Source organism: Palaemon carinicauda, chromosome 43 (assembly GCF_036898095.1).
Source record: "Palaemon carinicauda isolate YSFRI2023 chromosome 43, ASM3689809v2, whole genome shotgun sequence".
Taxonomy (NCBI): domain Eukaryota; kingdom Metazoa; phylum Arthropoda; class Malacostraca; order Decapoda; family Palaemonidae; genus Palaemon; species Palaemon carinicauda.
In genome coordinates this window covers 30,661,220-30,680,655 of record NC_090767.1, presented here as the reverse complement: position 1 = coordinate 30,680,655, position 19,436 = coordinate 30,661,220, and positions in this window count along the sequence as shown.

Genomic DNA, 19,436 nt, shown 5'->3' with positions numbered 1-19,436 from the left:
TTGAGTCCGTTGGCGACGGCAGGGCATATGGTCAGTCTTGAGCCTTGGTGGTTGCTTCTTTCTCCATGGAATGCCTTCTTTTATGTTCATTGTTTTGAGCTAAGATTAGGATGTTATACACTTAGGCTTTTGTTTGGTGTGTTTCGTATGGCTTAGCCTAGGTCTGAGTTAGTCATTATTGGTTAGAGTTAGTTAGACTTGATTGATGAATGGCCCATTGATATCCACATGCCAGCCTGGTCGCACAGTGGTTTTCATTGTTGTCCGTAAGGCTAGTGTGGTGGCATACCAGTGATCATTCCTGCGGCGAATTATTTTTTTCCGCTCGCCTCTCGATGTCAGTCACTCACACGGCACCGGTAGCAATTTGTATTGCTGCTCTTTATGCCGTTGCTGGTGGTCTCCATTATGATACAACTAATGTTTGCTGAAATTTAACCAGTTGGTCCTCTTCTGTCCAGTGACTGCATGACTGGAGATTATGCAAGTAATCCTGGAACTCGCTCCATAACACTAAGGCGCTGGCTATTGACGTTACTTTCCTTTAAGTGACGAGGGATGGGAGGTAGTCGTTAGTACGGGTTCCTTTGTTTCTTCTTTATGGCCAATTAAATGACACGTTAAACGCTCCAAGCCCTCTTCCTGGATCTGGGTCGGAAGCGCTTCGTCTCGTCGCAGTCAACTCTTGTCTCTCTCATGAGATCGGTTTTGCTTTGTTGCCAGCTTTTCATGCCTCTTCATCCGGACATTGGACAATAAATAGGAAGAGGAAGGCAAACAGTGATGTTAGTTTCTTACAGTTCCATGAGTCTTGTGTGCTCTATTCCCAGTACTTGGGGGGTGAATTACACATCATGTCTTGCCTGGTACTCTGGTACTCCCTGCTCCTCTTCTCTCAGTGTTTGCCTTTCACCGAAGACAGGTAGCATTTATGTGTAATAGTGTTTAGGCAGGTGATATTGATTTTATGATCGCCTGGCCTTTTAACAGTTGATATATTCTTGGCTCTCACTCCTCGAGTCTGATTCGCCTTCTTCTTGTTGGTCGCCTTTTGTCTTTTCCTGGATTCATTAGGATCCATCACCTCTTTCTCCAATGTTTTCCAGTCGGTCGATTAGTTTTCATTTCAGTTGATCTTTCCTGAGCTGAGTTCCCATGGCCTTTGCTCTTGGCGCCAAACTCTCTCAAGAAGACAAGCAATACTCTAGTCTCTGTTGCCAACTGTTAAGTTCGCCTCCCATCAGACACAGCCGATGTATTCCCAGGGGTGGTTCCCTTCCAGTCACTCACTGTACCCATTCTATCGGTGCTGGAATCAGGTTCGAGATAGGGTGGTATGTGGCAGCTCTTGTGTTTTTACTAATGGTACGGTTTCGTCTTGATATTTCTCCTCTGAACTCTTGTCATAGACCAGACAGTCCAACAACGTGCTCTTCATGGTTTTTCTGGCCTTGGTTTGACTACCAGAAAGGTTTTGCTTTCTGAATCCAGTTGTTTGTTCAGGCTTTAGCAGGAAGACTCATTCGTTTCTAGGAAAACTTGCTCTGTTGGAGGTTGTTTATTGGTTTCTTATTTTTTTCTATTTTCATTGTTAGGAAAGATACAAATAGATATTGAAAGTATAAGAAATTGCATAACATAATCTTATGTCATTTAGTTTTGTTATAATTATTACTCTCTTGTTCTTCACTAAATATTCCTCTCTCTCTGCACTGGATTACTTCCATGTTTGGTCCCCCCGGCTTCCTGCTTTTCCGATAATAATAATAATAATAATAATAATAATAATAATAATAATAATAATAATAATAATAATAATGAGGATGATAACAATAATAATAATCATTATCATAATATTAAGAGTAATTGGATAATACAAACTATGATAATAATAATAATAATAATAATAATAATAATAATAATAATAGTAATAGTAATAATAATAATAATAATAATAATAAAAATAATGATAATAATAATAATAACAATAATAATAATAATAATAATAATAATAATAATAATATAATGAAATCCTTCAACTGATAATTAACATTATAATTGTTTTTATTTCTTCTCATTAGCATCAACTCAAGTATATCAATTTATAAAAAATAATATTGTTCTGTTTTCAATACGCTCAATAATCTGACTTTTTCCAGAAACTTCTGTGTCAATATTGGATTATATTTACCAATATTACACTTCTGTTTTTTGTTTTGGTAAATTTTCAGAAAATCAAAAAACGTTATTTGCTTTAATGCAAATACAAACCCTAGTCATCTATGTGGGTTAGTTCGGTAATCATTTTCTTACGACCTAATTGAAAAAATATTTTGGGTCTAGCAATATTGTTTGGTTCCATAGTGTTCATACCCTCCCCTGGTTCTTCGGAGCCAGCTGCTTCGTCATCACATAGCTCTTGGTCGTTGAGATGTACAGACGTTCGTTAATGACGTTTGTCGTTATTTATCTGCTTTCTCTTTTCGATGATAAGTGCTAATCAAGTACGCATGAAAACCTATTCTGGCGTAGAAAGTCTCCTTTGTGGTACCTTTATGAGTTGGGTGAATGTCATCCCATCTTATGTGTCCTGGGTTGCGAGGAAAAAGTTGGGAAATGAACGCCACTTGGGATTTGTGTGGGGAGTGCTTGCAGTTCCAATGGGGGAAGTACAATAGTCAGAGAAAGAAAAAAGCCAGAGGGGATTATTCCATTTTTTTTTGCTTCTTCTTCTGAGGGAAGCGAGAAGCGTAAACCTTCTTTTTCTAGTCATGAACTTCCCTCATCTGATCCTCCTTATCGGAGTTTTCAGAGATGCTGGGAACCAAGTATGGTGACCATATGATACAACACTTGAGTTCGTTGATGTTTCATCCCCTGTACTTCTCAGTGAAGTGGAAACACTACTAGTGATCACGACCCTTTGGAATCTGGATTTAACCAGGCAAAGAATAATGCTACAATACAGATACCACTTATTTCTTTCCAGAGTTTTTGGGAGTCCTATTAGGTCTCTATCTTCCCCAACGAGTGTGTTGAGTTTTTTGACCAACTCTTTATTTCCGATTTTGGTGATCAAGGACTTTTCCTCTATGGTCAAAGGAGTGTCAATTAAATCTTTATAAGTGTCTCCGGAGCATACACCAGAACACTCCCCCTTGTATCCATCGCAGGTTCTGGAGGAATCATATGATTTGCCAACCAGACAACATAGAGTCCTGTCTTCCCGTTGCCCCATGGGCCCTATAGATAAGTTCTCCCATGAAAGGGCAAGAATTATGTATTATTGTCCATGAAAATATCTTGAGAGAAGCAGTGTTTTCTAGATTCCATAAGAGAATGTTTGCCAAGAAGGAACAGCAAGTTTGGTACTGGCTGCCAAGTGCTGTTGCTACTTCATAGCAAGCATTGTCTGCAAGGCCACAAACGAACCTCAAATACGCTTTCCTGCAAGGAAAAGGTATCGGAAAAGTGTTACCCAGCGATCATACAGGAACTGGCCATGCACTCCAATTGAACGGGGCTCTATCACCAAACATCTGCTTATTGTGCACCATCTGAATATGCCGCTACCAATTCACCAGTTTTTGGTGCATCATCTAAATATATCCCTAATAATACTCGCTCTAAAAGTGAAAACGATTCCGCCATGACAGGTGCTCCTTAAACATCTGTGATCAAGCACCATAAAGATAATTCCCTAGCTTCTAGATATTTGCCATCTTCAAGGAAGGCAGCGACTGTCCCGCTCTTATTCACAGGTAAGAACCACCAGGCATTACGGAGTCCACGGTTTTACAGGTTAGACTGATACATAAGAAAAAGAATGCTGAACCTTTTCCCCAATTTCCTAGAGTTGCCCCTGTGAAATCTTATCATGACAAGCCAACCAATAAGGTTTGTGGCTGAGTTCACCCATGTTCTCCCACCTTAAGGGAGAGGACTCCCCTTAATCAGGTGTTTGGAGCGGAGTCCACATGGATGTCGAATGTTGTTCCCTTAGAAGTACCAACCTCAGGTTTTAGAAAAGCCTCATATTTCTCGTGTGCAGATACCAGAGCGAAGCAGCGTTTGATGGTTTCTTACCAGAACGCAAAAGTGCGTCAAAGATTTGGTGTACCCTTATTGAATCTTGCTAGAGATACCATGGATTTACTCAACAAACAAATTTCAGACAGAAAATTCAATAAGATCGAGTAGCTAATCTAGATTGCTTCCTCTGTCTCAATCTTGGCAAAGAAAGTCCTAAATGCATACAAGAGCCCTTTGCCTATCAACCCTGATGTAATGATGTAGTGGTTAGGAGAATGCAGCCACATGAAGCACCAAGATTAACGTTTTGGAGTTATGCAATTGCCAGGTAATTACAAAACTTGGAAGTTATGTCCAGGTCAGCATTTCAACTCTGTTCCTGGCTAGACCATTGGTCAGGACCTATATGTTACTTTTCCCTCTTGGTAAACTTTCCAGATTCGGACACTCAAAAACAATATGAAGATCTTGAAACAACTTGTCTTTCACCAAACAGTATTTATTAGGGGAAACTATTTTAAAGCGTTGATGTGGCACTTAGATATGTTAGCCCTTAGGAACTCCATTAGGTTTGACCACATGATTCTTACCGCTTGCTGAGCTTGCTGCCGCATTGGAAATTTGCAAGAAATCTAGCCTGGCCTTTTTTTTTGTAAAGAGCTGCCACAATATGGTTCTCAGCTCCTTGCCCAACTATGCCATGGCCCTCACCACTCAAACAGGCTCCGTAATGAATGCTTCCAGAACCAAACCCCGGTCATCATTACAAAAGGCAACCAGAATTCTCGTCTTTGTATCGACGTAGAGGTCAACCCTCAGACCGTAAGAGCCAAGGACATCAATACGGCAGGTCCGTTGAGTTACCAGTTGATTGGGGATGCCTGCAGCGTCATTGGATAAGTTGATTGTAATTCAGGAATGATTGCTGGACAGTAAAAGTTCTCAGTTCAGGGTATTGCATCTAATTCATAAGCTATTGCCGTCCTCTGACACTGGAAAAGAATGCAGTTGATAAAGTCTTAGACACGTCCCCAGGTTTTTTTAGGAACCTCTAATTGGTGGAGAAACTGACAGGAGGTTGGAGATCTGTCATAGATCTCTCCTGCTTGAATTTGTTTGTCCTTCAAGCCCGGTTCAAGATGGAAACTCCTAGTACTCTGATCCAGGCAGTAAGACAGATCGACTTCCTGTTGACAACAGCTCTTCGAGACACAAACTTCTAAATCCCAGTCCACCTGGGATCAATGAAGTACAGTATCTGCGCTTATTGTTCCGAGTAAAGATCTATCATTTGAAGATTCCGTTCTTCGGCCTGTCAACAGGCCTGTTTGTTCACTCTAGTTTCCTCATAGGCACATTCCATGGGAATTAGACTTGGATATCTGATTTTTATGGGCAGAATAAAGGTGTGACTATATCTGTCACAGAGAGCTGCATATCGAGTTTCTCCGCTATCTGTGGATATATTTAAATTATGGTAAGTCAAGCCTCAACCCTTAGTGTAGTCTACAGTTTTCGGGCATGGACATAGATTTAGTCCAAGTAATAGTATTTGCATCTACAGACAGAGTGCATCAACTGAGAGAAGGAAAGACCTTCTTCAAGCCCATTTTTGGCAAAAACTTTTAGGACCCTTCACTTCTCAAGAGTAATTTGTACCCTTCGGGAGAATGCATCTCCACTCAGTTCATTAGGCCTCAAAATGTCAGTGATCTCAGGCTTGAAACTTACCATTGGAAATTCTTATAAAGACAAGCTGTTTAATTTTAAGGTCAGGATATAAAATGTGAGTAAATTTTTGTATAGTGTTAATGGGTGTTTGATATTCCCTTGAATATTTTTTTTTTCATTACAGGGTCCATGATAGTTAAGGATATTAGGAGAAAGCAAATAAAAATGGAACAAAAAATGTTTTAGTTTGTAGTGGACAGGATCAGAAAATACCAATAGTGACTTTCCTTTTCTGTGGGTTAGAATTAAATTTTCCTGTCTTAGAACTAATATAGGGTCGTCCAAACATGAGTAAAACTTTGCATAATATAACGGGACAAAAGTAGGTTTTGACTCAAATTCGAGATGAAAGCAACTGAGTACTTTATTATAAACACATCGAGTTTATATACACACAAGGTCCCGGCAAGGTCCCAAAATACAACATGCTATTTCTTGTCCAACCAGCAACTGGTTCTGTTAACAGTTAACAATGAGAAATAGGCAGACACGTTGATGAAAGTTGCTGTCAGTGCTAGGGGAGAGCGAAGATAAAAAAAAATGATATATACAAAAAAGAGAGATGTCATTACTATGTACGATCGTGTGACACACGGGTGGTACATGTCTCCCCTCCCCCTAAAAATGACATACTGTACATGTTAAATAGATCTAGAGAGGCGAACTGTAGGCGGGTCATCTGGCAGAAGATAAGCAGGTTTTAGACGATCAATGGAGATCCAGTCTTTTTTGCCATGAATGTTTAGTGGGAATGCTTTTGGAATGCTCGGATCACAAGAAAAAGGCCCGTGTAAGGGGGCGTTAGCGGTGGCTTGCTAGTGCCGTTGCGTAGGAAGACATACATTACAGAGTGCAAGTGTGTCTGTATGTGATGCTTTTCTGGGGGCTTGTAAGTCTGACGGCAAGGAGTAAATTTTCCCACAACGTAATTTATGTGCTGGAGATCGTCGGAAGAGGTTGCAGAAGGAAAAAAAATCGGCAGGGGCAACAATGGGACGCCATACACCATATAGGCTGCCGAGACGTCCAGGGCATCTTTTGGAGTAGTACTCAGTCCCAGGAAGACCCAGTGAAGCTGAGTAAACCAGTAGGAGTCCTTGTAGCGGAACATCCAATCTGCTTTGAGGGTGAGATGAAAACGTTAAACCATTCCATTGGCAGCGGGGTTGTAGGCAGTTGTCTGATGTAGGGTGATGCCCAGGAGATTTGCTAATGATGTCCAAAATTGGGAGGTTACAGTGGTAACCCTGTCAGAAGTAATATGCTCAGGGATACCAAATCATGCAATCCATCCTGAGAGTAAGGCAGATGTATATGAGGCAGAAGTTGCAGTTACCATGGAAATGGCTTCAGGACAATGAGTGGAGCGGTCGATGACGGTAAACGGGTAACGATGTCCTTGTGATGTGGGTAGGGGCCTACATTGTCAACAAGAATGTGCGCGAAACAATGCTGAGGTTGAGGAAAGGTGCCCACTCCTGAATCAGTGTGTTGATGTACTTTGGAAGTTTGGCTAGAAGTACAGGCACCGACCAATCTTAGCATCCTTAATGATGCAGTGCCAAAGGAACTCTGTCTTCTGTAGCTATGCAGTAGAATAGCGCTAGGGATGTAGAAGGCTGTGAAAGAAATCAAACACCTGTTGGCACATGGGAGCAGGAATCAATGGTCACGGTCTACAGGTATTGACTTCAAAGTGTAAGGTGGTGTTGGAGTCGTCGAGAGGGACGTCTTCCCAACGAAGGGATGTGGAGGATGTCCTATATGTTTGACACTCTGGATCCTCTCTTTGGGTTTCAGCCAAGGTGGTATAATCCAATCCTAGTTGAACGGTGGCCAATGCGATTTTTGACAGGGCATCGTCAACGCAATTCATATTCCTAGGGACGTGTTGAAGGGTGCAATTGTACTCAGCCTCAGCGGAGAGATGTCAGCTTTGACGGGCGGACCAGGCTTCAGACTGTCGAGTGAAGGCGTGCACCAGAGGCATGTGGTCTGTACGAATGAAGAAGGGCGTACCTTCTAAGTAATAGCGAAAATGACGGACAGCCAAGTACCCCGCCAGCAATTCGCGATCGAAGGTAGAATAACCTGATTCTGCCTTGGACAGTATTTTGCTGAAGAAGGCCAATGGGCAAGGTAAGCCGCTCATCCCCTTTTTGAGTACTGTACCAATAGCGACATTGCTGGCATCGGTGGAGAGAAGGAGAAGGGCATGTGGGACGGAAAAAGTGAGAGCAGAAGCGGTTTATAGGGCATAATTTTCGTTGCAGTAGGACTCTTTTTGAAGAGGACCCCACTTCAGGACTATGGCTTCCCTTGAGGGAGACGTCGAGGGGAGCAAGAGTGGCGGCAATGGCTGGCAGAAAACGGTGATAATAGAGGATCATGCCCAAGAATTCCTGCATTGCCTTGACGGTTGAGGACGTGGGGAAGTTCTGAACGGCTGCTACCTTTTCAGGGATGGGATGGACTCCTTCAGGAGTGATGTGGTGCCCTAAGAATGACACTTCGTTTTCGCCAAAGGTACACTTGTCGTACCATACTACAAGGTCATTTCGTTGCAGGCGGTCGAGCACGATACACAGGTGACGGACGTGATCCTCTTTTGAAGAAGAGAACACAAGTATGTCGTCCACGTACAATACACAGAAGGGGAGGTCCCCAAAGATGCTATCCATGAGACGTTAAAACGTGGTCCCAGCATTACGAAGGCCAAAACAGGAGTAATTGAAGGTGAATGTACCGAAGGGAGTGGTGATGGCGGTCTTGGAATTTCTTCTGAGTTCATAGGCACCTAATAATACCCTTTCAGGAGGTCGAGCATGGAGAAAACCTTTGCTTTGTGAAGGTAAGAGGTCATGTCGGCGATGTTTGGGAGGGAGTAGTGATCCGGTTCTGCTTGCATGTTCTGGTGCCTGTAAACCGCACACGAACGGACGGACCAGTCTTTTTTCAGGACGATGTGTAAGGGTGACGACCATGGGCTGCAGGCCTTTTGGTAAATGCCCATTTCTTCTATTTTAGGTGAAAGTCTGTTTGGCGGCGGCCAATTGATCCGGTGCCAGACGTCTGAATTAGGCAAAGATTGGGGTCCTGTCATTTTGATATGGTGATAAATAACGTGTTTGGTACGAGTCATGGGCGTTTGGTGAAGTTCTGGACGGAACATTTCCCGGTATGACGTGAGGAGGTGGGCGTAGGCATCAGTGGGTGTGCTGATTTGGAGAGCGAGGTTGGAGGGGGCGGGTTGAAGAGGTGTCAACAAGTATGAGTCTGCGTTGACCAATCTTCTTTGGGCGACATCGACCAAAAGGTGGAAATGAGAGAGGAAATCAGTACCGAGGATTGACAATCTGACGTCTGCAACGAGAAATTTCCAATTAAATTTACTGTTTCCAAACGATAATGTGAGGTTCTCGTAACTATAGGTGGGTATCGCAGATCCGTTGGCTGCTACCAGGCGGATGTCGGCAGACTTAGACAGCTACCACGTGTCATGAAGAGTTCCCTCGGTAAAAGAGAACGGTTAGCATCCATGTCTACCAAAAATCGCACGCCCGTTCCTGCATCATGTAAAAAGAAAAGATTAGAAACCCAGGAGGCCACTGCCATGAGCGGTGGCCTATTCACACGTTTTTTAGCCACTGAAAATCCTTGTCACATTTCTTCGCGGCAGTCCAAATCTGGAGTGGTTGTAGGAAAACTGCGGCTGATGGGAGGTAGTAAGTGGCTGTAGAAGTCGTTGGTTTTGGGCGCTATTGAGTGGTTGGTGATGGGTGGCTTTGTTGCTGCTCCAGCCCATCACGGGGTAGGTGGGTGTGTCCTACGGTATTCACGTCAGCTTCAGTTGACGTTGAATAGGTGTCCTCTTCGTCAGGAGTGGAGGTTTTGATGGAGCTCTTGAAGGTTGTGAAATGGCTGTCCATAATGGCGTCGTCTTTGGTCATCAAGTCCTTTATGGGTAAACTATCGACATCGGGTATGGCGTCGCGTACAGGTTCGGGTAAACAGCGTATACAAAGGGCATGAAGTAGGTTCACCTTACGAGGAGAGTCGTCTGCGGCAGGTTGCAGGTGAACGATACTGGTCATTTCCCTGAGGGCGAGCGATGCCCTTTGGCACCCAACGTTGTTGAGAGAGCTGAAAAAGCTTTTCTACATGGCCTGCTGGTGATGGCGAGTACTGTTGCAGAAGGTATGTTTAAGGGCGCCGTACGCTATTGCTATTGGGGTGTCTCCTAGTTCACCAATGTGACAGGCCGGGAGTAGGTTGTGACTCAAAGGCGAGATGACAGCAACTGATTATTTTATTATAGACACATCATGTATATATACACACTAAGTCACAGAATGAAAGTAAAAAATACAACATGCTATTTCTTGTCCAACCGGCAACCGGTTCTGTTAACTGTTAACAATGAGAAATAGGCACACAGGTTAATGCAAGTTGCTGTCAGTGCGAGGGGAGAGCGAAGATACAAAGGATAATATATACAAAAAAGAGAAATGTTGTTACTATTTACGATTGTGTGACACACAGGTGGTACAATAGTCTAGTTGGTGGTGTCACCTATTTACGTTGTTGATAGTTATTTAAAACGTGTGCTGGTGTTGGATGAGGTCATATCTCCAGGAATGTGTTTCTTGAAGAATATTTAAAAAAGAAAAAAACTGTTATTGTGAATCTGGGTTGCATACTGTAGATGGGTGGTTTTAATCTGGTTGTGCCAGACTGAATTTAGATAGAGTATTCTGCAATTATTTAGAAATATGATGAATTGATATGTATACCCTTTATTTCATTTTATCATGACGAGATACTAGTTTGGATTTTTATTTAAAATTCATTGTTAGGATAAATATTTTTTGTTGCTTTCGAATTAGCTCTCTATTAATACCCTTAAATATCATAAATACTGTGGAAGCTTTCAACTTAAATTAAAGATTTAGAACAATCTTTTTAACCTCGAGGAATCAAACCCCTGACTTGAAGTGTGATTAAGGTTCTTATGTCCCTAAATATTGAACCGTACGAATCAATTCGTAAGGCTGTTGATTGAGATCTCAAATTTAAAACAGTTTATCTCCTTGCCCTAGTATCCTCAAAGATGTTAAGGAGGTCCGTGGTCTTTCTTACCTTGTTTCACACTCCAAAAGGGTGAAGAAATTGGTCTCACATTTGTACTCGATTTTATAGCCAACACCTAAAATTCTTCTGATAATGACTTTCGGTTTGACTTCTCCATATTTTTAATCAACTGTTGATAATGATAGTTTGCTACGGTGTCCAGTTAGAGACACTAATTAGAAATCATAAATCTTCGGGAGAAGTATCTACTAGGGCCTCTAACGAAGCACATGATATCCATGGTATTCACGCAACCATGGCTTTCCCCAAGAACCAGTTACTTGGAGCAAGAGTCTGGAAGAGTTGCTATAGAAATTCCCACTCCAGTAGGGCATATAGCCTTGTGTTGCTTTTCCAGCTAGATTGACAGCTCGGGAAATGCATGTATGACCTCTTGTTCTCCTTTCTTGGGAGCATCATCAGTAAGTGGACACTCATGCAGGTGAGTACACTACTAAGGATGGATGTGTTATGCCATCGGATGTTAGAATGCCAGGACTTCGCTCCTCATCAGAACAGCTCATGGTCAGTCAAGGTTAAGGCTCAGAAGGACGCCCTATCCATATCACGGACTTCCTCCTTCCGTCCCGGGGGAAACTCCCCATTCATTCAAACCAGCCCTTCAAGTTCTGATTAGAGGTAGAGGGAGATACCAGCAACAAGCGTCAATGCGCTTAAAGGATCAGCAATCTCACCTGCCATATCCCTGATAGTGAAATTGTAGTTTGTTTGGATAGAAAAAAATGAAAATTATCTTAATATTTTGTAGTTATTACCTCACAGAAATTTACAGAACTTAAGTTTAAAGCATAATCTTATATTTTTTAGTTTTTTTATTATTCCTTCCATACTTCAATAATATATTTTTCTTTCTGCACTGGGCTGCCCTATTAGAGCTCAATCGCTTTTGGCTTCCTGCTTTTCCAATAACAGTAACAATAGTTATAATTAATAATAATGATGATATTTCAATGCAAACAAACAGAACAAACAGTTTGGCCAAGTTCATCATACATATGTTAGTTGAACTGGATGTTCAGTTTAGTTGCGATGATATGAAACCAAATTCGGTGAAATCCCATTATTTACTATAATAAAACATATATTTTCTGCTCAAATGTTTTACGCTAAATCTAATGGTTTTTGTTCAGTCCTACGGTCGCTTCTCTTTACAAAAATTAAAAAACATCAATCGGTAATGTTTAGCGGCACACGCTAACATCCATAAAACTTTAATAATGAACAGCATTCACTAACCAGGAATAAAACTCAAATAAAAATAATTCATTTATGGTTGGGTCTTTGAAAGCCAAGGTTTTCTAGCAACTATTGCTGTACTGGAGGTGGTGAAGGGTAGAGCCAAAAGTGTTAATTATATCTGGTGTACCATTGTAATTTCCAGGAAACTTCCATGCGACTTCTAAGTATGGATCTTTGTATAAAAAGTTCCAAAATAAAAAAAAAAAAACGAAATGAGTAGAATCTGAACCCAGGCTTAGCATGGACAATGGTTTTACAGGGAAAAAGGCTTGTAAAGTGACTGATGCATGCCCTTGAAGAGACAAGGAATGGAGGAGGCAAAATATAAAACCTCCTATGGAAACTTTCCTTAATTATTGGCAAGTAACTGGTAACAGAAACATAATACGCAAAGATGATTCTGTAAAACTCAGTCCTGCAGACGACACAGTAAAGATGAAATCATCATTTAAAGACCCCTTTACCTTCATTATTTGTAAAATTAATTAACTGAAACTTCTGGAGAGCATGTACGATATGTTTATGCATACCTAGAAACGGTACTCTTCCTTTCCCCATATTCCCCACTTCCCTATTCTTATTATTGTTGTTTCTTACATAGAAACAATGATACGATTTTCGATTGCTAAAAGTTGTTAAGTCAGAAAACCATAGAGGAAGATCGTCTTCAAGTTTTCTGGCATCTGAGGTCATTGACGCCAATATCATTAATTGTAAATGAAAATGAAAGATTATTCAGTTAAAACCATAAAATTCAAGACGGAAAAATAAATTTTGAATAGTTTTCAGAAGACCTGCTTTAGAAATAAATCTAAAAATTCTGCTTGCATAGTAGGACACATCATGTCTAAGAATCTTGGGTAGTATATACTCGCTATCCTCACCTCGAGCCTCAAACAGATATCCATTTCCTAATTTGTTATAATTGGGGCATTTGGTCAACAAATGCCTCACTGTTAAAGGTACCAGACAGTTGTCACAATATGATTGATGTCGACCCTTCAGCAGAAACTCGTAAGTTAACCGAGTGTGACATATGCGACACGAAAAAGACGTCTCACACTTTTGGGGCATTTCTTATTTTTTAATTTCTGTTATCTTATTTCCACTATACTATCAAAGATTTTTTTCCAATTATTATAAAACAATAGCTTGACTGTAGTTAAGAATTTTATATAAATATTGGGTAATTAATATGTAATAAATAAGAAAATATTAGTTTTATAATAAAATTGGTAAACTCATGATGCAGCCTTTGTCCTTTGGCATCATTCCCCTAGCATTTCATGGGTTAAGACATACCAGTCCACCATTTTGTCAAGCGCCATCACAGATATACTGGAAGTGGCTAAAGAATATCACATGTCGTGAAATGTAAGAGAGATTATAGGTAGACACTACTGGACCAAATTGGCAAAGATTCTTACAAAAGAGCAGCAAATGCCATCAACAGGAAATCGATGATCAAAGGGATCATTTCGGATACTTAACATCTCGCTAACAGAGAAGGTACGTCTTCAGTACGTACCGTCACTCGAAAGAGATATCGGTGCTCTCATCACAAGGCTCTGGACTTTCTTGCAGCTAGTAGAGGAATTATTTCCCACCATGAAGGGAGACACACACTCTAATCCATTTTGAGTAATGTTAGCTGCGTAGCAAGCGGAACTTAGGGACAGGAGGTAACAAATGAGATTATTTCAAAATGCAAAACAAAACCCTAATAAAGCTTACAGTACACCATATTGGATGTACTGAAAACATGACTATTTTACAAGAATTTATTTCTATTCATTGAACGGAATAATTGAGATAATTATAAAATTGCCATCAGTTGGATGACTTGACGAATAAGCGTCAAGGTAATCCCTCCCAAGAACCCATTTAAAAAACCCTCATAAACATGGGAATGTTGTATTCTGGCATATGCATCATACTTCATGCATTATTCTTATGATTTCAAATTCATCTTTCCTGGCTGCTTTCAACACATTGAAAAAAAAAAAACAATTAGCTTTCCATGTGTAACAGATATTGAAGCATTTAACATATAGACATCAAATTATGCAATTAATCTATTGAATTCCTTAAATGAATAAAGAATTATCAAAAGCGGAGCAATATTTATTATGTTTTTTACCTGTCAATTTAAATCTTTTAAACTTATACTAATTTGTATTTCAAGCCAATTGTTCACAGAACTGGAGTTTTGGTGCAGATATTTATCTATAGACATATTAACAAAAGTAATAATAACTGTTAGAGGAACCCCTCGTCCATAACATTACCGAGAGAAGCACTCGTCGTAGCCTCTCTGCAACTGATAGAGGACCTCAATCTACCATTATTGAGATATGGAAAAATAAGCAATCAAAATAAAATGTTTTAAGAACAGCTACATTATTAAAAAAGATCTTTCATATATGAAATATAGAATAAAAAAATAAATAATAGACAAAGAGGGTATTATTTTACTGCATTACAGGGCAATGTAACCTAGGAAAAAAAAAACTACTTTTTCTTTTAGAAAAAATTACGCTTTCTTCGAGAATGACATTCGTTCCCGTCGCAAATGAATAGTTTCAGAAATATCTATATCCTACGAGAATGGGGGACCCCCAGTGAGAACTCGGGGTTTTGGGTGGGAAAATCATACTGGGGAAACGATTTATAAACATAAAACAAGCCTTTTCTTCTCCATACATTACCTTCTTGGATGTATAATAATCGGAGGAAAAGACAAAACCGTATAATTGGATAAACCTTCTGCGCAAAAACCCCGCCTCCCTACGCAGAGACTTTTCCTCCACCAATAGGATTTCTTCTTCTCTAATCATGAAATGTTCAAGTCTATTACTTGATTAGTTATGTAATACCCTCGTATGCATATTACGTTTGACCCCAGTATTACTCGTTTTATTATTCGATACCTTATAAAATCCCCTCATTTTATATACCCATCAAATATTATTTATCATACATTCCATTTTATCTTCATATATTACTTTTATACTTTTTGTTATTACCTTGTCACTCCCAGATTTCACATGAATACTTGCTCTGGACAAGTTTCACATTCTGTTCATTCATGTTTACTCTTTCTCTCACCTTACAATTCATACCTGCATTCATCACCGTCGAACATCAATCTGCTCCCGGGCCCAAAACCCTGTTGAGTTTCTATCCATGACTGTGGTAAATATATATTAATTATTGTAGGAAGGCAAATAACTATTTACAGGTACTTTACGGGACATACTGTGGTACTCTGCACAAAGACAGATATTACATCACCTTGAACCTTCTTCAATGATACGCAATATAGCACTTATTTTGGAATGAACTATAGCGCAGTCTAGTTTATTTGTTGATTTGAACATAAACATAGATACTGTATTAATAATTATTGTAAACAAAAAATCATACCCCTAACATTTTACTTCTGGACATTGTTCATTTTTATGGGGTAATATATTGTAGATATGTGATTCCCTAAGCAATGCGCATGAAGTGACGGCAACATTTCAGAATTGCGTCATGCTTCAAAACTGTGTAGGACTCAGTATGAAAACGGTTAGTGGTTATTATAAAAAATATATACACTTAGCTAATCTTAATTTGTATCCATATTATACAGTACATTTTTAGAGTAATGTATTGTTTATGGAAATGTAGGCTACGTGTAAGGTATCTTTTCAAATAGTCAAGTCGTCCGAACATAAACAGTGAACACTTAAATCACAGTTAAGCTTGACTCTAGTGATAGAGTAAGTACATGCTGTATATTACAGTAATATACAAAAGGGTATTGGTTATCCGTGCATAACACTATCTGCAAATCACAAATTTACCATTTTATCATGCAATACAGTTAATAAAGCTAGTTAGCTCAAAGTACCTAAGAAAATTGTGTAGCTGTTGTGTGCCTCTTGAGTACTTACTTAATTTACTTAATTACTTGAACCACTTGGTTACTAATTTACTTTGAGAAAGGCTTCAATTTCCTTTTGAGAGCTGTCATCTAATATACCATACAAGCGAACAATCTGTTACTTGATATTATTATGCGATTGAAGGAGCCTTTGTATATCAGCGGCCAGTTCCTCCAGCGTGGATTAAAATTGGATGTCAACTAACCTAAACATTCCCCTCTAACCTTACCTACAATCCATGTCCTTACCTACTTATCTAACGGGTGCTAACGACCCCCTTCGACCCACCTTACATGGCTGCATTCTGCGTAGGCCATAATAATACATACAGGTGGCCACTATCATACATACTCCACCAATTGTATTCAGCCGATGACTGGTGGGCTAAATTGTCAGAGTCATCTGGTAGTGATGAGCTGGATAAGAAAAGATTCACACAGCATAAAATCGAATCCTCATTTTCAGTAGAGAAATAAGGGCTAATATACATACGGAACCTTTGAAGGCTGTTGGAACAGACTGGGTGTAGAATTTCTAAACTTACGACAGAAAACCCACATTTTAAAACGAAAACAAACATAAGAAAGCCAATTGACATATGGTTTTCCCCTAACATAACCTAGGAGCCGTATCCTTAACTACCGGGGCAGCAGTAATCCTAGCTAGCTTGCCCTAAGACTAAGCCTCAACATCATGTTTGCTACCCAACCAGCTCCACTCTTAAAAACACACTAAATCATAATATTTAGTAAATTGTAAAACTAGCTTCCTATTCTCACATTTCAGTTCAAATGAACAAGTTCCCATAAAGACAGTGGACAATTAATAAGTAAGTTTACACCTGTCCCAATGAACTACATCCACCCCCATATATTACAAACTGAATCAAAAGTCTTAAACAAATATATTTTTGGCAAAAAGCTTAAAATGTACATAACTATAGCTTAGATAAAGCTTACCCTATACTTGTCAGAATTCAGTCAGCCTAGTCTAAAATTTCACATCTGAGTTATTCACCATTCCGGAAGAATCAACTTCTGTTTAGGAAAGGATAGGATAGGATTGCTATATAAAGATATATCCGACAGCGGTTGGTAATCTTAGGGCACGATTCTTGATCAAGGGTGTATGGCTATTTTTGTCCCGGCTATATACCATTCTGGGCCCGGGATGGGAAAGATTATGTTTTGAAAATATATGATTGAAATTTTGTATGTAAAATTAAGCCTATTTTCCAGTTTTTATATTTCATTCTTTTTTTTTTTTTAGTTTTGCATCCATGTTTTATATGGTTTCTTTTTTAACCATACTAAAAAAAATCCTCTGTAGCAATAAAACACTTAAAAAAAATAATTTGGGAGGTGTACATTATATATATATATATATATATATATATATATATATATATATATATATATATATATATATATATATATATATATGGTAGTAATTCCAGGTCTTAATATTAAGTATCAAGGGAGGAGATAGGATTTGGAAAACACTCAATTTCAGAGACTCCTACGGGCCAACCAAGGGAAAGGCCCGTGCCAACAACAAGTGTTGGCTTTAATACCCCAACAACAACAACAATTTCAGAATAAATAACCCTGGCGTCACAAAAATGAAGGACAGTGGCAAAAATCCTATGTAGTCTGGATATATCGTTAGTCACCTTATTAGGAGGTATGAATGTCAAATTCCTGTCCTTATAAAGTAACAGAAGTAACATTGTGGTAGCTCTACGGGTAAAATTCTCCGGTATATCTTTTGCAGGAAATATCCCAAGTAGAAAATTGCCTTTTGAGGAACTTTCATAATGACGATATGGCTCCAGCCCTAAAAATATATCTTTTACTGATTTATATTTTTAGCCTAATTATGAGAGATATTATAACAACACTACTCATATAATTATGTACTAAAGTCATTGATACCCTAGAGAACCATATGAAACTCAAAATGAAAATGAAAGATAATTTACCTATTACTAATATCAAAGTTTAAATATTTACATGAAAACAATGAAGGCTTCGGGAATTAACGATTTGCTTTTAAAGTTACTGAAATTTGAGAGAGAGAGAGAGAGAGAGAGAGAGAGAGAGAGAGAGAGAGAGAGAGAGAGAGAGAGAGAGAGAGAAATATAAGTTGACCAATTATCTATTGTCACAAATATCGAGTGTTATAAGGAAATAAATAAATGATAAAATGAAGGGATAATTTAGTAACATCGCAGATTAAACCATTAGGAAACTAGATATCTAAGAAAATAAACTAAATTATTGCCCTATTTAGACATACTGTTTTTAGCTTAGTTTTGAATTATTTTCTTTGTCTTCAGGGTAGTATTAACCCTGGATAGGTACGGTGGGTCGTTTGCGACCCCGAGCGTCAAAAAAAAAACAGGTTTTTCTCACGTGACTCACCCCCGTGACTGAATTTGTGGGTGATCGACCTGCAGGAGGTGTCTCCCCTACACGCTCTAGTAGTGTCCAGATGTGCATTGCTGTAGCTGTACTCCTTCCCCGATTTCTGAGACGCGTCGGGGTCGTTCGCGTCCGAGTTTACCCTTCTGAGGTAGTTTGCATAATTATCAAAGTTATTACGTATTATGAAATTGTCGTAGAATGGTGCAACTTGTATAGGTTATCAGTTGTGGAAAGTCTTGGTGGATTGTTTGGCTACCATGTGCATGATTTTTTTTTAGTTAAAATGTCGTTCATCACCACGAGGACCATTTTACCGCGAGTGCCCCTTTTTCATTTTTTTTCATTTTTTTGCCAAGTCATTTTTCCGTAAGATATTGCCAAATAGTGTCGTAAAACTTTTGCTTGTTTAGTGTTGGAAAGTGTGTCTAGATGATCTGGCTACCCATGCATGACTTTGTTTTTGTCAGATACGACGTAGTTATTGGTATATTGGGTATTTAACTGCGGTTACCAATTTCTGTTTTTTTTTCAATATTTGTAAAAATTACTACGTAGTAAGGAATTGCCGTATATTATTCATTTTTTTTTCATGTTTATGTGTTAGAAAGTGTGCCTTGATGGTTGGGCTAACACGTGCATGTCTTTTTTTTTTATCTGAGATGTCGTATATTAGAATGTCGGGCATTTTACCGCGAGTGTCCCTTTTTCATTTTTTTTCATTTTTTTGCCAAGTCATTTTTCCGTAAGATATTGCGAAATAGTGTCGTAAAACTTTTGCTTTTTTAGTGTTGGAAAGTGTGTCTAGATGATCTGGCTACCCATGCGTGATTTTGTTTTTGTCAGATACGACGTAGTTATTGGTATATTGGGTATTTAACAGCGGTTGCCAATTTCTGTTTTTTTTTCAATATTTGTAAAAATTTAC